Source organism: Thunnus albacares, chromosome 3 (genome assembly GCF_914725855.1).
Source record: "Thunnus albacares chromosome 3, fThuAlb1.1, whole genome shotgun sequence".
In the NCBI taxonomy this organism is placed as follows: Eukaryota; Metazoa; Chordata; class Actinopteri; order Scombriformes; family Scombridae; genus Thunnus; species Thunnus albacares.
Genome location: NC_058108.1, coordinates 6,194,040 through 6,203,430, shown reverse-complemented (window position 1 = coordinate 6,203,430; position 9,391 = coordinate 6,194,040). Strand labels below are relative to the sequence as shown.

Below are 9,391 nucleotides of genomic sequence, written 5' to 3'. Positions count from 1 at the left end.
ATTGATCACTTTTTCCCTCTAAATGGGTGGGCTTTGTTATCGCTAAGTTTATGACAAGTTCCGCCCGCTGTGACGGACACGAAACACAAGCTAATAAACTAGCTAGCTAGCTAGCTTGTTGGTTTATTTGCAGCCACAAGTAATGTTACCACCACTGAGGATGACAACGTTTCGGATTTATTATTGACACCGTTTTCAAGGTTCACTTTTGACAAAAAGTTGGTGTTAATCGGAAGAGGAAGACCCACAACAGAGCTTAATTTGGTGCAGAAAACCAAAGCTTTTGAAAGGCATTTCAACTCCAGCAATTATATGCAATACCCATGAATGACAGGATCAACCAAGGAGCAGAAGCTTTACTGCTGGGATTGTTTGCTTTTTGATGTGGAGACTGGATCCTGGTCAGCCCATTGCCATCAAAACACTTCAAGTAATCTGAAAGCTACTATTCTTATTTGAGGGCATTATTGCTAGCATCATAACAGATAGCGTGAAGGAGGAGGTGAGGAATGCACCTTTTGTGGCTGTTATGTTGGATGATACAACAGACATTAGCAACATGGCCCAGATGTCATATGTGCTTCGCTATGTCACTGAAGATGGGGTGAAAGAGCATTTTTTTCAAGTATGAAGATGTGACAGAGGGCAGATGAGCAGAGGCCATAGCTACACGGCTGCTGGAGTTCTTGCGGGGTTGTGGCTGTGTTGACAAAATGATTGCTCAGTGCTATGATGGTTTGAATGGGGTGCAAACGAAAGTGAAGGAAACCATTCCACAGGCCCTCTTCGTTCACTGCTATGCCCACACTCTAAATCTTGTCATGGCACGGAACAGGAAGCCTCCAAGATAAGAGAGTGCAAGGTCTTCTTTTCACACCTCTCCGACTTGGCTGCCTTTTTCATCCACTCAGCAAAGTACACCAAGCTGCTGGATAATATTTGGCAGTGTAGGCTTCCACAAGTAGCTCCTACCCACTGGTGCTTAAATTCTCATTTGGTGTGCACAGTGGCAACGAAGACCAGGGAATTGAGAGAGGTAGAATAATAAAAATAATAATAATAATGATAAAGAAATTGGATATTGTGGGGGAATACCAACACACAAAACATGTTAAGAACTAATGATAGTATTAATATTAAAAAAATAAAAAGGTAAATAATCTCAGTGTTTATTGGAGGTCTATAATTGTTTCCATAAGATAAAAGCCATGTAACACTCCTAGTGTTCGAGCACATCGTAGACCACCACACAGAGTTTGATGATGACGCTGTCCACTGCGCTGATGGATACATCACCCTCCTTGCCAGCTTCGGTTTCTGTTTTGAGGTGAAAACCTCCCATGTCATCTTTTCATACTCAGATGTTGTCTATGGAATTTTCGAAAACAAAGGTTTCGATATCCAGTTCTGCCTGGCCAGAGTGGATGAGCTTCACAGAACAATTGAAAAGGAGAAAGAGAAGTTTGACAGGGTCTACAAAGAAACCCAGGCTTTGGTTGGCGCTTTGCGTGTCCATGGGCTCAAGGAAACATTGATAGCCCCCTATACCAGATTGCTAACCGCTTTAGTAACCACAAAAAGCTGGCATTCCTGGCCCTTCTTGACCCACAGCAGTTTGGGTGTTACAGTGACCATTTTATCAATGCTGTCTTTTCAAGTTTGATGGACAGCTATGGTGCATATTTCGACCAGCCCTGTCTCTACACTGAACTCACTGTCATGTAAAACATGTATGACTTTGCGGGTAAGAGGCCAGCCGACATCCATCAGTTTCTCCTCAAAAAAGAACTGAAAGAAAGCACAAGTGTACACCGTCACATGCCTCACACTGACAATCCCTGTGTCCACTGCCTCTGGGGAGAGGTCATTCTCTGCACTGAAAAACCTACTCGAGGAACATGACTGGGCAGGTGTGACTGTCAGACTTGGCCTTAATATCCACCGAGAATGAACTGCTGATGAAATTAAAAGCAAAGGATCAGATGCATGACCCCACCATCAACTACTTCATCCAGAAGGACAGTAGGATGGACTTAATTTTCAAATAATCATCAAAGGGTAAGTTATTTAAAATATAATAGGCTGCCATGCCAACTGATTTTATTCTGGCTGCCACTGCCACTGTTTTGTGTATGTTATGGTTTATTTGGAAAAATGGTCATTGTGCAGAATTACCAGTCAATCTGTAAATTCACAAACACAGTGGTCATTAAAATTTCATGTAATCCTGTGTGCATGCTGTATCATGACAGCACGCATACCAAACATTTCAGAACCATGGACAGCACTGTCATGATACAGCACGGACAGTGAGCAGCCACAGCCACACGTTGTGTCCGGACAATTGTGTAGCTGCGGCTGCTCACTGTCTGTGGTTCTGTAGTGTCTGTCGGTAGGTCTTGTCTTGTAGGCTTAGCTCATATGAAATTTTGTTGGTTTTGTGTGGTAGGAGGGGGTGGCTGTCTGCTGTCATGTGTATTGCACCCTGGCCCTTTGTCATATTCTGCTGAAGTACACACACAGCTTGTGTGATGATGCGATTGTTCAATGTTCTTATGCCAAAAGCATGGCCATCACCTTTATCAATGTTTAATGGGGAGGAGGACATAAGACAGCTCTCTGACCATACAGACATTTCAAAAAGCATCCAGAAATTCCCGTGACTGATGGGTTGCTGAAACTGCAACAAGCAGTAAAATCACTTGCTGTTAGTAATGCTGACTGTGAAAGAGGATTTTCTGAAATTAACTGTATAATAACGCCACTACTGACACAACAGCATATCAACAAAGTCTCAGGACATATGTTCATTGCTTTGGTTGCCTCCTTTGGACCAGTGGGATCCAGAAAAATATGTAAGGAAATGGGTTCTTAAAAGAAGGTCAGCTGATCATATAGCCTGTCCACAATGAAAACAAGTTGCCCAGGACACACAGTACAAATCAAATTGGGAGTTATTTTGAGGTGAGTGAGTCATTTTGTGCATGAGCAGCAGAGTATAATGCAGTTCCGTGTTACTATGTCGTGGAACATTTTGTACTCTGAGCAAATTTCTAGTTTGGACCATCATCACATCAAAATAAATGGTAAATGGACTGCACTTCTCAGAGACACAATTTAGTATTTAATAAGCAGTGTAAATTTTAATAAATGGTTCCTAACACACTATTGTGGGCTGATATAAGGACATTTTAAGTGTGTGACAGTGTTTGTCAACAACTCCTATGAAAACATTTTAAATTATTACAATTGTGTTTTACTATATTGTCATTCATTGATTGACTGATATGGTTTTTCCTGCAAAAAAGTCCAATTACCTTGTTAAAATCCTTAAAATTACATCTCATTCTTCTCCCTCATTGAAAAATCCAAAATTTATGAATATGCAAATATTGTTCATTTTTCCCTGCTGCACTGCAACACTGGATCTTAGGGTTCCCCCACCTGCCAAATCCCACTTTAACTCCCACTCAAGCTGGATGCAGTCGCAAAAGTTACAGGTAACTTAACACAGTCCTTGTTTGCTGTTCTGTTTTTAGAGTTAAGGTCCAATATAATATTCTGTCAGAAAATAAAATCAAGTTTACCAAAGCACTGCAAAGTTTGTTGAAGTGTGGAGTTTTCAGTCTGTCTCCGTTCTCTCTGACCATTCTCACCAGTCACCTGTCACCCGTCGAAGGTGCAGCCATCTGTCTGGCTGCAGCACCTCTCTTTTAGGCTGCAGCTGTAACGTAGCTCCCGTGGTGGCCTCTTCCTCCTCCATACTCTCTCTTGTCTGATTTCACAGCACTATATTCAGCCTCATAAGTTGTAACAATAGCGCTGCATGTCTGCTCCGACATTATATTGTAAAGCTAGTTATTTGTGTTTGTGTTAGGAATCATGGAGAAACACAGTAGCTGAAGTTTGTGTGTCAGGCTGTGGCTGTAACGTCACTGCGGGGGTCGGTTTCTCCTCCAGTCTGTTGTGTCTGATTCAACAGTGCAATATTCTGTATCATGTAACTAGTTTTCCTCTAAATGTACTGATCTTTTAAAGTATTTAGTAGTATGACATTTTAGTGTCTGCTTTTCCCTATCGCTAGCGTAACATAGACTGGAGACCCACATTTTAACATCTTTGAAGGCGCCACTACAGATATCACCAGTAGTTCTTCCTTACCCCCAGCTACGTCACTGTACATGTCAAATGACAGTGAGAAGAAGCCAGAAGAACAGCCCATTTTGCAGCTTCGTCCCAGAGACAGAGAGAACACTGAAAACAACTGTTGTTTTTCATACCATATGTCTAATTCGGATAGGTAGAGATAAGTTTGAAAATTGGCAAGGTGGCTCTTTAAGCTGAAGTGTCTGTGATGCCTCACTTTTCTTGTCAAATAAATTATACAAAAATAGCTCAGTTTCTTGTGTTTCATTGAGGTGAATGTTTTTGACAGTAATCTTTATATGCAGTAGCATGAGACACTGTTTTACTAGTACAGGTACTGTTGCTCAGTCAGAAGCAAATTAATTACAAGTTAGACATTAGAGCAATACAGTAACACTGTTCTATTTATACTGATAGTTCAGTTAGAAGATACACCTCAAATAAATACAAGTACAATACAAGTGTGTCTGTGACAAAAGGGACTAGATGTTTGTAATGTATTGACATTTTGACAAATGCGGCCCCAAAACCAAACAAGTCTGATAATCATTTGTTGGGATCTCATGCATCAGCAGTTTGTTGGTGATTATAGGGGGTCAAGCCTGCAAAAAGTATGAGGCCATGTGTTTATTCTCACCTTGTAGTCTATAAAGGGTTTGGAAAGATTTTGGTGTTTACAGCAGGTGCTCTGGAAAACAGTCCATATGCAAGACATACCCAAACTAAACATTCTCACTGAGCAACAAACACAGAGTCCTCTATAATGACAGAATTGCATATTGTATATGACACCTTTCAGATAGCAAAATATGAAAAAATAAACACCTCTTTTTTTATTCTCTATACTAATAACTGCCATTCCAGCAAGAGCTCCACCATTACCCACTTCATATGTTGGTGCAATCCAAACTTGACCTCAAAACCTCATCATTAGTGCACCTATAGAGCACACTGCCCAGTCAACATCAGAGGAAAGGCACAGGAACAAACTAAGGCTTTGAAGAACTTTAGTGCCTCACTACAACTTCACTTTCAACCATCATATTACAGATATCCACATAAACACACCCATATGCTGTATTTTAGTGTCTCATAATGTCTAATTACTGTTTCAGAAGTATGTGTCTGTAGTGGTGTTATTATATAGTTCATTTCAGAGAATCCTCTTTCACAGTCAGCACTGCTAACAGCAAGTGATTTTACTATTTGTTGCAGTTTCAGCAGCCCATCAGTCATAGGAATTTCTGGATGCTTTTTGAAATCTTTGTATCTCTGACACCAGAAAAGCTGATGTCAAAAAGTCACAGAGCTGTCTTATGTCCTCCTCCCCATAAAACATTGGTAAAGGTCATGGCCATGCTTTTGGCAAAAGAACATTGATTTGGTCAAAAAGTGATGTTTCATTCTCAGTCACCATTTATTTGTTGTGCATGCTTTCAGTGAGTGCTTCATACAATTTCTGGGGGTTGATTGATTTCTGCCTTGGGTCATTTTGCACTGTTACCCCATGGAAGCTTCCATGTTCAACAGTTTCAGCAGTCTGTCTGTAGTGTGGACCAGGATTGTGTTGTCTGGCCAGAAAAAACATCGATTTGCCTCTTAATCATTTTTACAACATGAGATAATGTTATGTCCCTTGCAAACTTTCAGACAAAAGCTTCTCCAGAGCATTAAGCAAAAGACTCGTGTTCTTTATGAAGTCACCTGAAGACAGCTTTGTAGCAACTCCCTCAAACATGCATCTGTCATTTGAATTGCTTTCATTATCTTCATTAGCCTTGCACAAATGAGAATAAAGCCATTCCAAACCATTCATTGTCCAAATAGTGTTCACTACTCTACATGATGAGGCCACCCATCTCTGCAGAGCTCAGTTCTCTCACATTTTTGGGGGACTGGTGGTACAGACAATATAATTTGTCCTTAAAACTTGAAAGACTCCAACCTTTCTCCTAGAGAAAGCTACATCAGAGCAAAACTAAACCAAACACTCATTTAAAAAGGCATCATCATCACTTAATAAACAGTTCAAAGGAACCTCAGTAATGCCTACTGCATTAGTAGATCCAAATTCCACCAAGTCTTAAAAAAGTAGTTGGCTAAGAATTATTAAATGAGCACCTCAGGTACACAACCAAGCAAGATTTCTTGCTCAAAGCAGTGCTCTCATCAATGAGAATGGTGAGTTTTGACCTTGTAGACTTTATGCTTGCCATTAATGCATCTCTCATTTGTTTTTCAATAAATGATATCTGCACATGTGACATTTGAGTGCAGTACTCTGCCAACATTGAGACCATTTGACTTCTGCAAGTCAAGAAGTTCTTGATGGTCTATGAAGGGCCTATTTTGCAATATAATAAGCTGCTCTGAATACAGATTTTGTTGAGGAGGTTAACTCCTCTTGTGCCTTAAGTAAACTTGAAGATAACTCTTTTTCTGATCTCATTTCAAATATTGCAACTGCCTATTTGTGACTCTGAAGACTTGTGTTCATTTATTTTTTTTGCAGTGATGTTATTTGTTTGGCTTTTGTTTTACTGTAAGGAGAAATTCTGCAGTTGAGCCATTTGCTAGAAAAAGGGTGCCTTTGTGATCCTTTTCTATAAACACAAAGTGATGTAGCACTTTTGCATACAGATTATCCTAACTTCTTGTTAAAGACAAAAGTAAATGGATATGCTTGTTTGAGATATTCCTAGTGAGAAACTCTCCAACAATCTGGCAAATTCTGTGTGTGTGCTGCTGCTCTGAGCTGTGCTGCTGCTACTCTGGGCTGTGCTGCATTTGAATTAACCAGATAACTTCAAAAACACTTCATGTACATATCCACTGTCTGATTAAAAAAATGAATGACATTACAATATGCAAGCTTTTTACCCTAGAATGTAATCTGTCATCGTCATCTTCTGTCCTCTCTTTTTTCCATCTTTCTCCATCTTTGAGAGTGAAGTTATCACACTCACATTAACGTTAATAATGTACTTTCTAACTGGGAAATACTCACCCCAATTTTAGGGCACTTTATGCTCCTCATACTAACAGCAGGGCCAGAGGTGGAGCTAAAATCACTCCCACTTCGAAGGTGCCAGAACACTGTTCCAGATCGTTCCAGCCCACTTTAACCCCTGGGTATCAGCAACGTCAATCCTCAATACTGGTGTTGACCAGACTGATAAAATCTAGTGCATTATCAGAATGACCTACTCAAGACACAACATGGGTTTTTAAACAATAAATTATCTACAGCTTCCATCCATTTTTCTGCAACAGAAGCTAATAAATTCACAGCATTGTGAATTGGTCATGTCCTCTTTGTCTGACCCTTAGCGTGAAGCAATGAGAGCAAAATCATACAGCGACTGATTGACTGGAATGCTAAAACAGAGGCAGAGATGGAAGCAGAGAAGGGACAGCCAGGTCCTTTAGAGCTCATTACAGTCTGGAGTCCTGGAGTTTCTTATGTAACTCCCTGTCCATGTTTCTGTTGCACTGTTTATATATATGCTGTTTGGAAGACAGACAGAAACAGAGAGAAACAAAAAGTGAAATGTCTGGTTCCAAAAGTACTGAGAACAACAGTGAATCATCCAGCCAATTAAGCTTGCTATTTTTCCCAAAAGCTTTATTTATTTGATAGGTTTTTTTTCCTTTTAACTGACTTTTTTTCGTACCAACCCTTTTTTCCTTTGATTTACCTGTTTACCCTTCGAAATTCCATTAAAAGGGGGAAAAAAGTAACTTGTTCGTAGCTCATTGCCGTGACTGCACCTTGCAGAGAGTGGCTTAAAATCAATGCAATCTTGTTAAGTCTCTCACCATACAGCTTTGGAGAAACAAGGCTGTTCTTCTCTTTGGATTTCTACATTCTCCAAAACATACATCTCTCTTATCCATTTTGCTGTGCAAAAGCATGGTGTTTTTTTAATTGTCTTGATGAATTTAAAGGTTATATTGTCCTTGGGGAGTGGACTGACACCGAGTACAAGTTATGACCCCAGGACCCTGTGACACCCACTATAATGATGTTAGGATTGCTAGCATGCTCAGCTGGAGTTGTGTAGATTTAAGTTTGTCAACTCACAGCAGTATTATATAATCCCCTCTCCCTTTTACCTATCTTGCACTTTCCTCACCTGCCTCTACAACGTCATTACTCTGAGAAACTTCTTGTTGATAGAAATAAGAGCTGACTCTTTCGGCTTTAGTACAACTTCTGGCTTTTATATGCTTTGGCATGTGTATGCGCCAAGATTTGAATGTGTTTTATTATTATTATATGCACCTACTTTTACTCTGCTTGTTTTATTGTATATTGACTATGAGTGTATATTGACTGGCTGGTCTGACTCTGGTATCTGATCAGTCTTCCAGCGCTGGTTTGGCTAGGCTGTTTTTATTCCTGGTGGTTACCTTTTTAAATATATAACACTCTGGACTGGTTTTACTCTCCATTCAAGTGACTGAGAGTAAATGGGACGTTAACTGCTAACATGATGGCTGTGTGTGAGTCATGCCATCTTACCCTCTCAAGGTTGAAGGACAACATCACTTGTCTGGAGGCTGAGCTCAGACAGATGGACAAGCTCATCCTTGAGTTCTCAACCGTCACTGCTGCTCAGGCTTAACATATTGCTGTCCTGTCCTGTCACCACCGGAGCTCTGGAGGCTGCCCCTAGCCAGCCTGAAGATCCCTGGAATCCTTTAGGGAGCTAAACCCAAAGCCCCTGCCAGGTCTACCCCCGTCATGAGCCTGCTAGGGGCTGATCTGTCGTGGGCGGGGTAAACACGGTAGCAAGCAGTCTTATCACTTTCATCTACCCCAGGAGATTCAGCTCAAAAATAAATTCAACATCCTGGATCTACAAGATTTCCCCCCATTGGCCTGTCAGTCCCTTGCACCCAGGTTGCCCATGCCAGCTGTGCATCGGTGCCGCGGGCCGGCGATGGGCTTCTCTCCGTTGCCCCCACACCTGACACCAGGTTGCTCTTGGGCTATCCACCTGCTCTTCACTGCCCTGAGCCGGAAGCTGGTGCAGTGCCGCCTCTATCGCACCCCAATCATGGCCCATGGTCCAGCTCCGGGGGTGCAGCTCCTTCACGAAATCGGGAGCACAGCACTCCCCACTTAAGATGCTGATAATTGATGACTCCGATATCAAAGGTATCAAACTTAAGTTGGCAAAGACTTTTTCCTTCCTGGTTGCTACGGTTTCAGAAGTAATGGTCGAAATCCCTCACCTGC

At 41.2% G+C, this 9,391-nt stretch overlaps 1 long non-coding RNA gene across 1 annotated transcript in view; it reads left to right on the top strand.

The window, feature by feature from the left end:
* Window positions 1-401: 401 nt before the first annotated feature.
* LOC122978913 overlaps window positions 402-9,391 on the top strand; it is a 28,192-nt gene continuing 19,202 nt past the window's right edge. Inside the window, exon 1 of the long non-coding RNA XR_006402771.1 lies at window positions 402-2,058. This is a non-coding gene — a long non-coding RNA (uncharacterized LOC122978913). The remainder of the gene's footprint in view (window positions 2,059-9,391) is intronic.